Consider the following 17798-nt stretch of genomic DNA (forward strand, 5'->3'; position numbering starts at 1 on the left):
GGTTCCCGCCCGTGGGCCTGGCTCCCACTGCTGCCGCCCGTCCACGCCGTAGCCTTCCCGGGGTTCACGTCTGAGCTGCACCCTCCAGGCTGCTGATTCACTCCCTGGTAGCCCCCGACCCAGTGGGGCTGTCTGAGTGCACCCCGCTCTCCCTCTCCCTGTCCCGTTCCCCACGTGCTGTTCCCCAGGCCTGAGACAAGCCTTCCTGTCCTGAGGCAGTCCCTGACCCTGGCTCTGTTGTCCCCACAACTTATGCACCCACTTTCCTTCGCAGCCCTACGCCCTACTCACCAGACTGTCTTTTTTTTTTTAAGATTTTAAGTATTTATTTATGAAAGACATAGGCAGAGGGAGAAGCAGGCTCCATGCAGGCAGCCCGATGTGGGACTCGATCCCAGGACCCCAGGATCACGGCCTGGGCTGAAGGCAGACACCTCAACTGCTGAGCCACCCAGGTGTCCCCACCACACTGTCTTATAATGGTCTGTCCTCCTCCTTTGTCTCCCTCGCCAACCTCACCACAAATAGTCTCGTTGTGTCCCCAGCTCCTAGGCCAGGGCCTGGGCATGGCGAGGGTTGGAGAAATGTGTGCGGAGGGTGGACAAACTGAGAGGTAGACAGATGGATGGGTGGATGGGCTGTTGGGCGGGTGGGCTGAGGCCCTCTGTGGGTGTAGATGTCTCCTGGGAGCATGAAAGGTGGGCTCAGAAGATCTGTGATGGTTTTCTGCTCTCCCATGCAGGGTCTGGGGTTGGTCAAGGCCCTGAAGCTTTTAGGAGGCTTTCTAGAAGCATTTGGGTTGCTACCTCTTGAACAAACTAAGACTGCCTAATCTTCAAGGCAAGTTCTTGTAAGCAGGCAGGTCTGGGGTAGGGGGGTGGGGGGTGTGCTAGGAGGAGCCAGCATTTATTCCAAGTTGGCCTGGTCTGCTGAGCCAAGCTGCTGACCTGGGTCCATCCGTCCTCTAGGCCTGGACAGTCACAGATTCCCACCAGAGATGATCCTTCTCCAGGAGGGGCACATCTTGGGTCTCTCAAGGGTGGCAAGAAGCCTGGCCTGCTTCTGAGTTTTTGTTTTGTTCTGAGTCTCCCAGTAAAAAAATGATTCCATAAGAAGGTTACAAACATTATGGTATTTAAACTGTTTACCTTCATTAAGATAGTGCCTTTTTGGTAAAGATTTATTTATTTATTTTAGAGAGAAAGAGAGTACACAAAAGTGGGGGGACAGAGGGAGAGGGAGAGAGAGAATCTTAAGCAGATTCTGTGCTGAGTGCAGAGCCTGACGTGGGGCTCGGTCCTAGGACCCTGAGATCATGACCTGAGCCGAAACCAAGAGTGGGCCACTTAACGGACTGAGCCACCCAGGTGCCCCAAGGTGGTGTTTTTTAAACAAAAACTGCACAGCAGTTCTAGTCAGAGGGTCGTGACAAAATTTATAAGAACTACTGATTCATTATGTGCTCTAGGCAGGGTGGAGCTGTGATGACAAAGAGTCCCCTATCCCTGTGGCTGAGCATAGTCACATTTGGAGATGATATAAAATATTTTGACCTTGAGGCTTCTGTGAAAGTGAGGCCAAGCCCCCTCCCCCCTCCCATCCTCATCCCCTCTTTCCCACTCCTACCCCCAGCCCTCAAGTCCTTTTCCTAGGCTGGGAAATGAGGATATAGGGGTGGAGCCTGGGAGAGGGAGCAAGTCACACACATTCCTAGGGCTGGGAGTTGCCAGGTTTCAGGAATCCCGTCCCTGGGCTCCCTGGCCAAATGCTGATGGGGCTGGGGTTGCAAATGCAATTATCCAGGGTGGCTGTTCTGAGCTCTGACGCCTGCTTTCTGGAAACAGTACCTGCTCTGTTGTGGCACAGTCGTGCTGATGGTCTGTCTCTGAGTCCTCACACATCTGTCTGAGCTGGGCATTTCACCTCTCCCTCTGCTGACGGGACTGTGAGGCCCCTTCCCTGCAACATGACTAGTTCAGGATCACACGGTAGCAAAGCTCACAAGTGAACCTGCCTTCTCCAAAGCCTGTGTTGGGGGTGGCCTGGCAGGAACATGTTTCAGGCTCATCTTTCCATTTCCAGGGCTTAGCACAGACTCTGACCTGTCAGAGGAAGATCAGGAAATCTTTGTTGAATGAGTAATAGCAGCCAACATTTATTGAGTGCCAGAACCGTGGCAGCTGCGAATCTCTGTGATTTCATTGAATCCTCCTCTAGCTCGGGGCAGCAGTACCTTTATCTCCTGTGTGCTGGAGTGCACATAGGAATAGAAACCTGCCCAACCTCAAGCAACCACTAAACAGAGCTGAGGCTTGGATCCAGGTAGTGGATCAGAGAGATGGTCTAGACCAGCGCTGCCCAACAGAAAAATCATGTGAGCCTCCTGTGAAATTTTAAAATTTCTAGTTGTCACTTTAAAGAAAAAGTCACAAACAGCTGAAATTGCTTTAGTGATGTATTTTATTTAATCCAGTATATGCAAAATATTATCATTTTAACATATAGTCAATATAACATTATAAGATAGTTTAGGTTATTTTTTTAAAATATTTTATTTATTTATTCATGAGGGACACAGAGAGAAGCAGAGACACAGGCAGAGGGAGAAGCAGGCTCCCTGCAGGGAGCCTGATGTGGGGACTCCAGGATCATGCCTTGAGCCAAAGGCAGATAGATGCTCAACCGCTGAGCAACCCAGGCATCCCTCTTTTTTTTTTTTTTTTTTTTTTTTTTTTTATGAGAAGTGTTCAAAATCCATTGTGGTGTTAACTTACAGCACATCTCAATTTGGACTAACCACATTCTGAGTGCTCAGTACCTACCTGCATCCAGTGCCTTCTGTGTTGGATGGTGCTGCTCTGGACCACTCTTCTAGTCAATGAATGAATGCTGGGAGTGGCCATTTGGAGCCGAGAAAAGCATGAGGACGTGGTGAAAAGGGAGAACAGAGATCGAATGGCAGACCAGAGCATGTGTGGTGGGTTCCAGAGAGCACTTGCTGGGTCTCTCTCCCCAGTGTGAGTGCTGGGTGAAAGCTGCCCTCCTTGGCAAGGGAGTGTCTCCCTGGGGGCTGCCCCTGAAAAACCAAGCATCCTGCCCACTTTCTGGGAGGGCTGGGGCAGGGCTTTGCAGAACGCAGACATCCCAAGCTTCCAGCCTCTGAGCTGCGAAGAGGCCTTGCTAGTCTACGTGGGGATCTGGCTCTGAACAGTGTTGCTTTTGGCCAAAGGCAGTTGCAAAACTCCTGGAGCACAGAACAGGTACGATGTGTTCTTCAGAAAAGGTTATGAGGTTTCAGACATAACAGAGGTTCTGAGTATACCAATAGAGGATGTCTCAGGTCCCGTGTCAGAAGTGAAGTCATCAGACCCATACATCATGGGGTCAACTTTGGCTGATACATTTAGGGCACTTAGGGCTTGGAGGGGACCTGTGGCAGGGAGCACTAGAAATTACTGACCCTGGAAGGGGAGTGGAGGGTCACTAGTGAACTAGTATCTTCTCAAACTTTCAAGTGAAAGTTTCAAGTGAAAGTATCTTCACTTTCAAGTGAAAGGGGTTAGGACTGTCACTTAAAAACATTTTCTGGATCGGCCCTAAGGTGCAGCAGGAAGAGGGTATGGTGAGAAGAAACACTCCACCCCCTAACACGCCCAGTTCCCCCCAGGTTGATTCCTGCCTTGAGGTCAGAGATTGGAGGAATTTGTGACCAGTCTCTGCCCCCGCAGGGTTTCTGAGAAGGTGAGTTGGGCTTGGAACAGTTAAGGCTGGCCAGGGGAAGCGTTCCTTATGATTCCTTGATTTATGTTGCTGGAAACATTTTATACTGAGGACCATCCACTGGCCAAACAAGCGTTTGGTTGAAAGGTCCAGCAGGAAACATGGATGCTGGGCCGAGAACCCAGTGAGCCACTGAATAGTCAAGGCAGCATGGCTTGTGGGGGCCATCACGCAGTTCTTAAAATCCTGCATGGTGACGGGGGAATAGGGTGGTGGCGTGGGAAACAGAGTGGTGGCAGGCCAAATATTTTAGCATTAGGAAAAACCCTGAGAAGGTTGTTTGATAAGAGCCACGTGCCTGGAGGCAGGAGTACCGGGGCTTGGGCTTGCTATGGGCTGGGGCTGGGTCAGATGAAGTCTGTGTATCATCCCTGTGGCTGGGTTCAAGTCCTCACTGCTTGTCTTCCTGGTAGAAAATCCTAGGGCAAACCTGAGTCTCATCTTCCCTGGCTGCAAAATGGGACCAGTGACCACCCCTACCTTCCTTGAAAGTTCAGATCAGATGTTGTACATGTGGAAGCACATTGTGAAGCAGAGCACCCCACAAATTGGGGGGTTGCTATTTTTATTAATCCCCTTGCGGGTGTTTTCTTTTTATTCACTCCATAGCTTTAAGTTATCATGTTGTTGGTTTCTCAGGACTTTTAAAACATTTCATCATGATACATTTCAGAGGTACTCAGAAATGGAGAGAAAAGAATGCTGAACCCTGTTCTCTTCAGCCCGCTTCAGCGACTCTTATTATTTGGTCAGGGCAATTTTGAGCTCATTTAATAATAATCCCTTTCATTAATTGAATTCCCAAAGTGCTTGAAGTCCTTTGAACTAAAATCTCACTGGACAAATTGCCCCCAAATCTGCCCCCACTTGGGAAAAAGTGTTTTGTATGTTACGTTTTTTGGACTAACTGCAACCCGTGATCGGTTCTTCAGCTGATCTGATTGTTTGGTGGACAGTGTGGAGTCGTACTCGGGGCCTGGACAACCTCGTGGCCCCCTTGCATTCCCTTAAACCGTGAGGACAAGGTCCGTTCTCTCAGGAGTCTGGGGGCCTCTGTTGACTCTGCTTTTCAACTTGCTATAATTTAAAGGGAAAAGGTTGTTCTGGAGTCTAAATGATTATTTACAAGAGAAACTGGGAGTGGCTGGCAGGAGTAATGAGGATGCTGGGAAGCCTGCCGTCTCTATAAGCCCGACACGCAGGCGCCCCCCTGGAAGTGGTCACTTTGGGGGACAGTCCCGCATTCCCCTGCCCGGGCGTGAAGGCGTTGGTGGGGAGAGGTTGGGAGATGGAGAGTTGGGGGTGAAGGCTGATTGAGCTTGCGTTTGGCCACTCTGGCTCAGAGCGCCTGTGTGTGTCATGCAGGCTTCTTAACCTGTGGTTCCTTTTCTCGTCTGTAAAGTGGGATTGGTGACACTCCAAGGTGCTTGGGCAGACTGACTCTGGGTGGCTGTGAGGGTCAAATGTAAGCTCCAGGAGATGCCTGTCTGTATAGTTCACTAATCTGTCCTCTGTGCCTAGAACGACATCTGGCACATATTAAGTGTTCAATACATTGATGTTGAAGAATAGGAGGGAGGGAGGGAAAGAGGGAGGGAGAAAGAAAGAGAGGGAAGGAGGAAATTGCATTCATCTCTCTGTTCATCATAAATCTTTCATTTCAGGACAAGGAAATGTCATTAAAAGGTTCCCGAGGAAAAAAATGCCTGATTCTTGTGGGCTTGGAATGCCTTCTCTACTTTATCTTTTTCTAGAAATTATGTTCTCATCCCAGATTTTTCTCCAGTGATGTTTCATCTTTTAATTATAATGTTTTGGATTTTCTCTGGCAAAATCCACAACCCCCTCCCCTGGGTTCCCACACCGTGGTTCACGCTTCTGGGAGGCCCAGGTAGGAGGACGGGTCATTGTTCTGCTTTGGTAAATGCCAGCGGCAAGCTGGTCGTCGGATGTGTGCCTACAAGGTTGGCACTGTCATTTCCACATTGCCGTAGGGGCCCCTGAGATTCAGAGGTGACATGACTCTCCTAGGTAGACACGGCCAGTAAATGGTGGGGTTTAGATCCGAACTGAGCCTTGTCCAATTCCAGAGCCCTGCTCAGAGCCCTACCTCCCTGTGGTTCCTGGGTACGTCCTAGTCCTTTGCTTTTGGTTCTCCCTCTCTGGGCTTTGTGCTTCTCCTGGGCAGGAATGTAGCCCATGCCTGTGTCCCTGGCTCTCAGGGTTGGCTCAGAGCTAGGGACGTGGGAGGTGTGTAGTAATCGAATGGGGGTGCATCTCTACGACAGATAGCCAATAGCACTCCATGCTATGGACGCTTTGTGGGGCCTCTCTCGTCCACACCCCGACTGCCTGCAGAATCCTCCAGGAGTTTATGAGCCCTGTGGGGGAGGGGCATGGCTTACTCCAGCCGGTGTGTAAGAGGGCTCAGCATGTGTAAGAGGGCTCAGCACGTATCAGTACCCCGGGGGGACTGGCAGGTCCTCCGGGGTTTGGGTGGGGGGAGGAAAGAGTGGAAGGGCTCCGAGCCCAGATGTCAGCTCTGTGCAGACAAGGGGCCTTGTCTAGCTGAGCTGTCGAGTGAGAGTTGCAGTGCCTGCTGCAGGATCCAGCACAAAGTAGGATTAATAAGTAGGTACCGAACGTGTGAGTGAGCACCGAGCCCTGCTTCCTGGCTTCCTCGGGGGCTGGCTCTGTCGTGGGTTCTCCGGCTACTGCTGGGAGGCGGGTGGGCCGGGCCGACCCGTCCCCCGAGTGGACAGCAGCTCTACCGCCCCTCCCTGGGGTCACAGCTCCCGCCTGCCTGGAGCGTGTCCCCGTAACCTGGCTGGCCCGGCGAAGCGGCCTGCGGGCCGGGGCCTGGAGCCCGTGCCGGTCCCTGTGTTGCTTCCCAGGGTGGCCGGGCTGTCTTCTCTGCACACCCGCCTCGGCTTCTCGTCTCCTGGTCTCCTGGACACCCCTGTCCCGAGCAGCCGGCGGCCAGGTCCTCTGGAGAGGGGGACACAGTGTCCGAGCCACTAATCCCCAGCCTCGGGCGAAACCCTTGAGCTTTCCTTTAAATGGTGTTCCGACCCCCAGCGGCACCACAGGTCACATTCCCAGAGAGCCTGCACATCAGGGCTGAGTCTGTTTATTTTCCGAGATTTCAAAAAACATGACTTCTTTTTTTTTTTCCCTTTGACCTTAAACAAAACTTTTTTCCTCCAACACTTACTTGTATTTTTAACTCCATGAGAAAATATGGTAAGGGAGCATATTTTCTTTTCAAAAACTGTCATTTTGAAAGTTTGGTGTTTTTTTTTTTTTCGTTAAAAAAAATAGGCTCTGGGGGGTGGAGAGAGTAAGGTGGGGTTTTGGTGGTTGTGGTGGTGGTGGTGGTGGTGGCAGTGTGGGAGTGCCTGCAGCTGTTTTGTGCCAGAGCTCGGCGTAGGGGGCCCCTGCTCCAGGCCCCTGCTCAGGACTCTTCTGAGCTCCGCAAGTTGAACCCGCAGCTGTTTTTGTCATTGTTGTGATCAAGGATTTCTGGGCACCTTTCCTCTCCTGAGGGCCTGGGGCTGGACCAGCTGAGAGCTGTAAACAAGCATTTCCCTCCTGTGGCCGGAAGTGCTTCATGTCTTTGCATTTGTTTTTTGAAGATTTTTTTTTTTTAATTTATTTGAGAGAGAGAGAGAGAGAGAGAGCACATGAGCACGAGATGGGGAGAGTCGTGGAGGGAGATGGAGAAGCAGTCTCCCTGCTGAGTGAGGAGCTGGACGTGGGGCTCAATTCTGGGACTCCAGGGTCATGACCTGAGTTGAAGGCACATGCTTAACCAACGGAGCCACCCAGGCGCCCCAGTGTCTTTGCCTTTGAGAGCTGGTGTTCTGGGCTGGGTGGGGGCTTGTGGCTCTGCTCCCACTGCAGGCATCAAGGGTGGCTGCAGCGCGTGGGCATGTCTGCAGTCCCTGAATTCTTTTCTCCAGAGAGGGTTGGTGACTTGGCCGTGGTCGCACAGCCACTCGGACAGTGATGAGTGGAGCTCCGAACTAGAGTGGCTTCCCTGCTTCCTTGGTCCTTGTGCCACATGCCTCCCATTCCCAATCCTCCCTGTGGCCCAGCAGTGGTTTGTTGATTGACTTCCTGGAGGCATTTTGCTTGAAGCACAGGATGAGCTCTGGTCTGACTGGGATAGCCTAGGTGTGCTTCTCTTGTTTTCAGTTTGTACAGCTGTGTTCTTTGTTGAGCCACCATCAGGGTCAGAGAGGTCATGGACATCTTTTAGAGAGGTTTCTAGAATTGAAAACTTATTTCAATAATTAATTACTGAGAGGCTACTCTGTGTTCAAGTAAAATAGAAAAGCTAGTCTCTGCTCACAGGGAGCACAACTGCTTGGCAGAGGAGTTTGAATTATGAGAGCCCTCCCCCTCCCAACCCAGGTGCTGAACAGCTTCTGGAAGAATGTCTCCTGCCCCTTCCATGCCTCCATCCCTTCCTGTCACCTCTGCTGCCACTCTGCTGGTTCAGTCTCATTCCTTCTCTCTCCTGGACCTTAGTAATAACTCCGAAATGCCTCCTAATCTTGCCAAGGTGGTGATGGCTCTAAAATCTGCATCTGACCTGCCTCCCTTCTATAGACTGGCTTCAGCTTCTTCCTAGACTCCTTTCCTGTCCCAGGCACCCTGTGATCCAGCCATTCCCAAGGATCCCTCTCTGCTTGCAGTGCTGTCCCACCCTCTGCTCCAGGACACCTGCTTGTCCTTCTGGGTCCTCTTGTTCCCTTCTGTGCTTCTGTAGCCTTCTGTTCACATATGTCCCTTAGATGTCCTTCTTGGGCATAAGACTGTGCTCTGGTGTCAGTCCTGTTTTCTAGATTGGGCTCCTGTAAGGAGGGAGGGGGCTATCATCCCCCTTCCTGGTAGCAAGCCCGATGCTGTTCAAGTCTAAGACGGGAGTGTGTTATTTAGCAAGTGCACCTGGGATAGATGGGGAGGGTTGTAGCAAAGCAAGAGGGACAGGAAAGGTGATCCCTGGCTCGGGAAGAGGGAGAAGCTTTGTTGGAAGTGAGACTTGATTTGGCCTTGAGGCATGAGTAGACATTCGAGTGGTGGGTGGATTTGGGGTGCAGGGTCTCAGGTGGTGGGAACAACATGATGGAGGCTGCTGGAAACAGCTGTGGGCAGGTGGAGGCCAGGAGGCCCTGCTGCAGTAGTGAGCAACACTTGGCGGTGGGAGATATGATGGAGAGTTTTTCTCCATCATCTTTACATTTCCTTGGATCCATTTCTTCCACTTCTGTGAGCTGGCATCAGAGGCAAAAGAGGGATCCTTTGGACTTAACAGGTGTCCCCAAATTCAGCAGGAAACTCAGTGAAGCCTGTGCCACCCTTTTAGCTACATCCCTGGCATCCTCGGAAAGACAGGTGTCTGGATGTGGGCTCCTTTGGGATCAGCCATTCAGGTCATGGCTGGGTAAGTGGGTGTGACCTGAATGCCTCGGCCGCCGAGGGTGTGACTACAGCTACCGTGGGGCACTGGTGGGTGCAGAGCTGCTTCCTGGAGCCAGGAAGGAACAGTCTTAGAGGACCTCTTCCTTGGCTTTCACAGTTGCCTGGTGTCTTCGCTCAGCTCTTATCCGCTCATTGTTTTTGGGTTGTGCCTTGGGCCGATCGCTATTCTGGGGGTCTTTCCGAGAGTTCTAAAAAAATAAATAAGCCCCAAAATTAGTTCTTACCCTCGGGGATTAAGTACTTTTGAAGTCGTGCACAAACTTAAGGATGCTGTTTGCCAGGATAGGGTGGGACTCTCCAGTTGTATTGGCTTAATGGTGGTGAGAGAGCATCGCACAGCCCCAAGTTTGCATCTCAGCTGACGTTTGTTGAGCACCTACTGTGTACACATGATATCTTGTTTGCTCCTCATGATGCAGCCCCCTAGGACAGTGCTCTGCTTATTGGTCACTCACCCGTTCATCTATCGAGTTCCTCCTGTGTCCCAGGCATGACTTCAGGTGCTGAGTAAGGCAGACAGACTCTTCCCCCAGGAATTTACATTCCAGTGGGTCATTGAGAGGCAGCAGAAGGAGCAGAGAGCTGCCACTTCTTACCCAGGCCACTGCCCTGGTGATCTGAGTGACTCTGACAGGTGGAGGTGCCTATCCTGGGGATTATCTCTCAGGCCACCTTAGACAGTGTCCTGGTTTTAGGTTCATCCAATTCAATAGTTTCCAAACTTGTTTTTAAATATCACAGAAAGGGGCACCTGGGTTGCTCAGTGGTTGAACGTCTCCCTTTGGTTCAGGTCGTGATCCCAGGGTCCTGGGATTGAGATCGGGGTCCCTGCAGGGAGCCTGCCTCTCCCTCTGCCTGTGTCTCTGCCTCTCTCTCTGTCTCTCATGAAAAAACAAATAAAATCTTAAAAAAAAAATCTCAGAAACCTGTTTGGGCAAAATTGCCCACTTGAATGGTTCCTAAGAAATGCCAGGGACACCCTGTGGGGCCCTCGTGAAACAATTTGAAAACCATGGTCCAGCCAACCTCTTAATTTATCAGTGAGGTTGGAGGAGGGAAGGTGCCTCCAATCTCAGATTGACAGAGTGCTTCCCAGCATGCTACCGTGTCCCCCATTAAAGCAACCCCTTCTCGTCACTGGGCACTCAGTTCTGGGGACATTGAGAAGCCTGTTGCAAATACTCACTCATCAGGACTTTGGATTTTTCTTCCAAGTTCAAGTGTCATTCTCCCTAAAGAAAAATGCTGCCAAGGAGTGGAAAAATCTGCATTCCCTCTGAGCCTGGGCACCAGCACGTCACAAGTGCCTGTGAGCTGGCAGCTATGTTTTTAAAATTGAGAGGTGCGCAGGAAGTGGGCCTAGGAGGGAGAGAAAACAAATATTCTTTCTTGTAGGATGCACCACTGACATTTAATTGAGGCTAGTGTGTTACCTTCTAGAGAACTAGCCACACAGTTTGACCCCCGACCTGAGGTTAGCACCACCAGCAATTGCTCCAACAAGAGGCAGGAGCCTGTGCCCAAGAAGAGCAAGCAACATGTGTATTGTTAGGGATGGGGAGAGGAAGGGGCAGCCTGGTCTGGTTGCCCCTGCTGCCACCTACATAATGGCTCAGTTTAGAAACTCATCCCGGGGCAGCCTGGGTGGCTCAGCGGTTTAGCACCGCCTTCTGCCCAGGGCGTCATCCTGGAGTCCCAGGATCGAGTCCCATGTCGGGCTCCCTGCATGGAACCTGCTTCTCCCTCTGCCTGTGTCTCTGCCTCTCTCTCTCTCTGTGTCTCTCATGAATAAATAAATAAAATCTTAAAAAAAAAAAAAAAAGGAAACTCATAGTCCCAGAAAGGGGACAAGTTTCCTTCAGTTTCCTCCAATCGCAGAACGAAATAGGACATCAGGAGACTGTGTCACCTACCTTCTGCCTTGAGGAGACCCATAGCTGTGTTCTAGAGCATTCTCCCTTATATTACTATATTGACCTAGAGATTTACAAAAGATTTCTAGATGACTTTTCCGGGAAAGCTTTTCATTGAGATGTACTGTCCATATAGAAAAGCACAGAAGCCATAATGGACTGCTGGATGGGTTTTCACAAGACACACACATCCTGGAAACAGATCCCTCTGGAGCCTTCTCTGGTCACCATCCACCCCAAAGTGATGCCACGGGTCAATTTTGCCCACCTTTGAATGCTGGAGGAGTGGAATCCTATCATGTTTGGTCTTTCACATCTGGCTTCTTTTACTCACACCTGTGTTTCAGATTTAGCTACGTGGTGACATGTAGCTGCAGTTGGTTTGTTCTTCTGTATAACATCCCACTGTCTTCCATACACGTCTGAAGTTCTTGGCAACCCTGCGAGTGACACGGGGTGGGGAATGTTCTTCCTGTCTTATAGAGAAGGAAGCCCACAGCTGGGGAGGGGAAGTGGCCTGGGGAGGTCATGTAGTTCATTGGAGGTGAGCTGGGGCTCCTCTCGATAGATCTCCATACCCCAGACCCTGTGACAGTGCAGTTAAGAGCCTCCTCCAATCTCATGTAATATGTTCTGGAACTTTCTCCTCCAGCTTCACGTAAATCCTCTGTGCTGCAATAGGAGTTAATTTCTACATAGTCTTTTGTTCTGTAGAAATGGAGATAGTGTCCTTTGCTTCTCTGGGAAATAACTCACATTCCCTGGAAGTCCCTTGGATGGCTGACTGAGGGATGCCGGCCTCCTTGCACTCACCCTCCTTCCAACCCTGTAATTATCCGTGTTGCTCACCTCCAAGCCGTTCCTTAGTTAGTTATGATTCTCAAACTGTGAATCCAGCTGAAAACCTCTGGGGGGTTGGCTTTCCTGGGAAGGTATTGTGTTGGGAGCCTTTTCCTGGGGCCTTGTGTTGAGCTGGAAACGGAGGCAGAAGTGCCTTCTTTGTCCTAAGAAAAACACGGATGGTGCTCTGCCAGGAGGACTTGTCATCTTCTCCTGCTGTAAACCCCACTCCTGCACAGCCCTGACTACTGGAAGCCTGCTCGTGGAACATTCTGTGCCCAGCTACTCTTTGTTACTTGTCTTTCAATGGGATGTCTGTTGTCAGGGAGACCCACCCTACCACTGCCTCCCTGTTGAGCAGCAAACAGTGTTCATAACTCTGGATATTTGTGTCTGGATCCTAAAGGCCAAACACCCTCTCATCTCCTGGAGAACTCTGAAATGGTGTCCCTCCGAAGAACTGAGAGTGGATTGTAGGTTGAGTGATAGCCTAGATGGGAGTGGCCCTGAGACATGTCCCATATGACAGCTGGAAGTGACTTGAACTTTCTGACAGGAGGAAGTGACTTGAACTTTCTGGGAGTGATTTGTCCCTTTGCCCTAGAAATTGACAGTGGCTCTTTGGTCTTCCAAAAGCCCTAGGCTCTCCTTTTGAGTTACTTTGACCATGTTTCCTTGCCAGGTGAATCCTGGCTTTTCTGAATTCCCATTCTGATTTTGCTTCTTAGCTAAGCCTGAAAAGCAAACACAGAGCACGCTTAGCACTATTTCCTCGCCTGTGCCAGTGGCAGACATTGCTAATCAATTATGGCACTCCTGTCCACTGAGCCTGAACCCCGTCTTAAGTCCTGGCACTCCAGGCAGCCTCTGCTATCTGTTTGGAGCTCCCAGACTTAACAAAATCTTTTTGCCTTTGTAGCTCCAAGTGGTACACACAGAAATCTTGCTTTCCACCAAGAAAACTTGATTCCCATGAAAGGGCCCAGAGACGACTGAGAGATACCTTTTTGAAGCATTTGTTAGTTGCCTGGACATTTTCCCTTTCCAGGGGTGGGGTGGCAGGGAGTGGGTGATCAGGCAGGCCTTGGCTAGTGGGCATTTTGAATTCAGCAGTATACATTCCTTTGGGATGTCACTTACTGCCTCCAAAATCATACTTTCAGGGAGATGGGAAGATAGTAATGTCAATATCTGGGCTCAGTCCCAGCCTCCTGGGTTCTCATAACCATAGATGGTTAGTAGAGTCCTCAGAATGCATCCAACAGGATGATAATGTGACCTGGTACCAGAGTCCCCAGTTTGGCTTATAGACCCACTTCCTGTTTCTGAGACACCACCTGCTGGAAGGGAGGCTCTTACTGGGGGCAGGGGCAGCGATCAGGAGGCCGGGATTGGTCTGGGTGCCCTGTGCTCCTTGCCCCGCGTGTTTATTTCCAAGGCAGAACTTCAGGGCTCCCCGGAGTTTTTCTCACCTCTGTTCACAAGAGCTGGTTGTCCTTTTTCTATAGCAAGCAGCTTAGGCTGAGGGTGGGGTTGGGGGCCACTTGGAACCCTGGCAGTTCCTCCCCTGGTCCCGCCTTTGTTATCTGCCCCCCGCCCCAACTGAACCCCTGTGGACTATGTTATTACAGCTGGACTGGCTGGGGTGCATCGGCCTCCAGCCAGCCTACCTGGTGGTTTAAAACCAGACTTAATCAAAATGTAAATATTTCTTGGGGCCAGAAAGCAGGTCTTTCCAGGTGTTTGAACAGAGGCACCAGAGCTCAGGAACTTAAGAAGTGGATGAGGCCGGTCAGGCTCCTTGTACACAGGGATCTGGGGTTCCCTGGGGCCTCAGGGGCCTCTGGAGGAGCTGACAGTCGCCGGGGTGACCAACGCCCCACCTGCCCTGCTGCTGCTTGTGGATGCTGTCACTGGGGCAAAGGTTGTGGTGGTGGCAGTATCAGCTCCCTTCCTCCTTTCCTGATGCCCCCTCCCCCTCTCCACCCACCCTCCGAGTCAGTGACAGGAGGTGGCATTTCACAAGGAGGAACTGAAGGTTCAAAGGGGCTCTGATGTGATCATCTCAAGATGGATCAGCAAGGAGGAGGAGGACAGTCACATGCATGCATGGAGGGCCAGCTTTTCACCTTGTCTGGATTGAGGATCAGCAGTAAACAGGGTAGATGCCATCCTTGCCCTTGGGTGGAGATGGGAGACTGGCAGCGAACCAGGAAGCAAACAAGATGGTGTCATGTGGAAAGAAACAATTTATAAATACAGAAACAGGAATAATTCCTGATAGTGATGAATACTGTAGGGTTGATGAGATAAAGCAGGATTCAATGAGGCCTGGGGGACAGTGTGTACAAGGGGAGGTGTTACCGTAGAGCAGGCCCAGGGAGCTTCCATGGGGGGCATGAGCAGGTGTCAGAAAGGAGCCATCATGGGATGATGTGGCCAGAGGCACAGCTGGAGCTGGGAATGGGAGGAGGTCGGGCTGTCCAGTGTGGTGCAGGTCTGGAGCGTGGCAGGGGCCAAGCAGAGAGGCAGGTGGGTGCAGCTCGTGCAAGACTGTTGGATGTTGGAGGTCATCAGAGGACTTTAAGTGGGAGAATTCTATGATTTGATTTGGCTTTGGGCGACTCTGGCAGCTGGATGGAGATGGTTTGAAGGAGGTGAGAACAGAGGGATGGGAGCAGGAAGGAGGCTGGTCCAGTTGAGTGGCAAGAGATGATGCTGACCTGGTCCAGGTGGTAGCAGTGGAGACGGATGGAAGGAACAGGCATGTATTGGGAGGTAACCCCACACACTTAGGGATGGACTCGGTGTGGAAAGTAAGGCAGGGAGGGAGAATGAGGTTCCGAGGTGTCTCCAGGGTTTGAAGCTGGACAGGGCTTCTTTCATCCTCTTACCACCTAGGGTTGCACGCCGTCCCCTTCCCCCGGCAGACCCAGGCTCCTGGCTTACCCTGAAGTGCTAGTGTGATGCCTGCCTCCTGCAAGTGTCCATGATCACGCCTGGAGGGATTGACTCCAACTGTCTTTCTGGATCCCAAGGGCTGGGCTGTGTGATATTACCTGGAGTTTGGGGATTGATCTGTGTTTAGTGCCTGGGAATGGCTTGAGAGGCAGGCTTGGGCAGCCCTGCCTGGGGAGTGAGATGAGGCCAGTAGAGGGGTGAATGTGGAGAGGAAAGGTATAAGGCTGAGTGGTTGGTTCTTGGTGAAAAGGCGGGGACAACAGCAAGAGCTGCTATGGACCGAGCACTCACAGTGCCCTGAGCTAGAGGTGTATTTTCTCGGTTGTTCCTCCTTATTCTCTCCATAGATGCAGCACCCAGAGCTCGGAGAGGGCTTGGCTCAAGGTCACTGAGCTAGCAAGTGGCCGAGCTCAGTGATCTGCCCCTGACATAACCAGATATCGGGTCTTTAACCAGCACTGGACACTGTCCTCAGCATCCCTGCTGTCTTGTCGCCAGCTGCCTGCCGAGGGCCTGCTCCGTGCTCCATCCCTGTCGAGGCCTGGGGCCCTGACAACCCACATCCCCACTGAGATGCTTACTCCGTGTGAGCGGATGAGACTGCAGGGAATTTGCAGACGGAGCAGTTGTTGTAATGAGAGGCATTTGGGCAGCTCTCTTCCCCTTCTCTTCCCTCCCTTCCTTTCCAGGAAGACTTGCTGCCAGGCTCAGGCCTGGTGACAGTTACAGGGAGAGGAGACCTTTGGGCCCAGGGAAGGAGCTCTGTGGGCCTCGCCTTTTAGGGCTGCTGGGCCAACACAGCTGCCTCAGGCTGCCACCTGCAGGGACACACCTGAGCCATTTCTACTACATCTACCACCTGTCTCTGCCTGCCAGTGGGTGAGGAGTGGAGCTGAGGCTTCCCTTAGGGTCTGAGGATGAACACAAGACCAGGAGGTTGTTATGCTAAGTTTTTTTTTTAGCAAGTTGGGGAAGTGGTCACGATTCTGATATCCAGGAGAAGAGGGCGTGACATGCCTCCATTTCCCAAATCTTAGCTCGGGGGCTCTGGCCTGAAAGGTGACCACCTGTGTCCTCACAGGGGCAGGATGTGAAACCCTGGGACTGAGCCAGGGGGCTGTGGTGCCCCTCATTGCTGGACTTTCCGTGTCTGCCCCCCTCCCCGTGTAAACCCATGGACGTGGGGCTTGCTTCTGCCGCCTGGCCCGTTGCAGGCACGCAACAAGTATGCGTTGGTGGGGCGAGGGAGCGAATGACTCGTCCCTGGTCCTCCGTGCTTCTTTTTGCTCTAGACAGGCCCTCTCCAAACCAGCAGCTACGTGTGGCTGAGGAGCCCTTGAAATGTGGCCAGTTTGAACCAGGATGTGCTCTAAGTGTATAATATACACTGGATCTCAAAGACTTATTATGAGAAAAAGTAAAGTATCTCATTAACAGTTTTTTTTAATGTGGATTATGTGTTGCAGCGGTAATATTTTGGATTTATTGAGTTAAACAAAGTACGTTATTAAAATTAATTTTACTTGTTTCACTTTCCCTTCTACTGTGGCTGCCAGCCAGTTTAAAATTGTCCCCGTGACCTGCCTTGTGTTTCTTTGGAGCCTCTGACCTTCCAGCTCTCAGGGCTGCCTGCTTCAGGGCTTCGGCCGAAGGGTTTGTTTTTTTTTAAAGATTTGGGTTGGAATCCTGACTGTACCGTTCCTGACTGTCACCAAAGACAGGACCCCACTTCACCTCTGAAATGGGGCTGGGCAGTCAAGCCTCACAAGCCGGTGTTGGAATTAAAGGAAGGAGACAGGAAGTGTAGGCCCAAGATGTTTCTTCAGGAGGCGGGCTCTGATTTCTGGGAGTTTCGGCCAGGCAGTGACTGAACCCCTGCTCCTGGGACTTACGTTACAGTCTGCAATGATGAGCTGGAGGGGAGTGAAATAAAAAGGAAGATACAATCACTGCTCCGATTCCTCAGGCCTCTCCTCTGTCAGAGCTGGACCTGCTTCATCGAGCTGTGGGATGAGATAGGTCTGCCTATAAAGAGTGTCGCTCAGGAACAGCAGCTTATGGCTGTTGTTAGTATTGTTTTCTTGGCCATCCCCCAGTTTTCTGTATCTAGCACTGTCTCCTGAAGCTTTGGAAACAGAGACTTTAAGTGATTGGGAACGAGTGAAGGTGCGTTGCCCAGACCTGCTCCTTGGCCTGACCCTAAGGTCAGGTGTGGCCAGCAGGTGGGGGCTGGTCTACTCCAGTCATGCAGGCATGCGAGAGATGAGGTGCAGGCTCTGGCCCAGCTCTGAGTTCCCTGAGCGTCTGCTTCTCACAGCCAGGCATGGCCATGGGAAGCGTGTTCTCCAAACCTACCGTGGTGGATCATCACCTGGTACCTGGCTGTGGGGAGCTGTGGGAAGGGCCAGGTGAGGTTCTCAGCTTCATCTTAGGAGTGAGAATACACTGAAGGCCTGGCCCAGAGCTCTCCGACCTTCCGCCTCCCAGGGCTCCCTACTTCAGGGCCCAGGGCTCTCAGAAGCAGCAGGAGCCCGAGAGCAGAGTTGGGGGCAGATGGAAGATATGCCAGGTTCACCTCTGAGTCCTGAGTGGATAGGAACACAGCACAGCCTTTTTCTGGGGTGATGCCTCTGCTCACTCATTCATGCAAACACTTAACTTACTATAGACATTTACTGGAGTCTGCTGGGTGCCAGTCAATGTCCTAGGCACTAGTCAATGGTGAACAAAAGGGATGTGGTCCCTGTCCTCTTGAGTGGCAACCTAATGAAGACACAAATTATGAAATGTTTTGAAGGAAAGGTTGGGGAGCAGTGG

The 17798-nt window shown here is 51.5% G+C and overlaps 1 protein-coding gene and 1 long non-coding RNA gene across 5 annotated transcripts in view; one reads left to right on the plus strand and one right to left on the minus strand.

Moving 5' to 3' along the window:
- GRK5 (G protein-coupled receptor kinase 5) overlaps positions 1-17798 on the plus strand; it is a 212296-nt gene that overhangs the window by 60715 nt on the left and 133783 nt on the right. The gene's annotated exons all lie outside the window — the stretch shown is intronic.
- LOC111092992 lies at positions 6923-12261 on the minus strand. Of its 2 annotated transcripts, XR_005380704.1 has the most exons (4): positions 11449-12261; positions 10454-10626; positions 8509-9455; positions 6923-8049 (listed from the first exon to the last, which is right to left on the minus strand). It is a non-coding gene; the product is annotated as an uncharacterized LOC111092992 (long non-coding RNA). The 2 variants fall into 2 exon arrangements; XR_005380703.1 differs by having other exon boundaries at positions 6923-9455.

This window comes from Canis lupus, chromosome 28 (assembly GCF_011100685.1).
Source record: "Canis lupus familiaris isolate Mischka breed German Shepherd chromosome 28, alternate assembly UU_Cfam_GSD_1.0, whole genome shotgun sequence".
Classification (NCBI taxonomy): domain Eukaryota; kingdom Metazoa; phylum Chordata; class Mammalia; order Carnivora; family Canidae; genus Canis; species Canis lupus.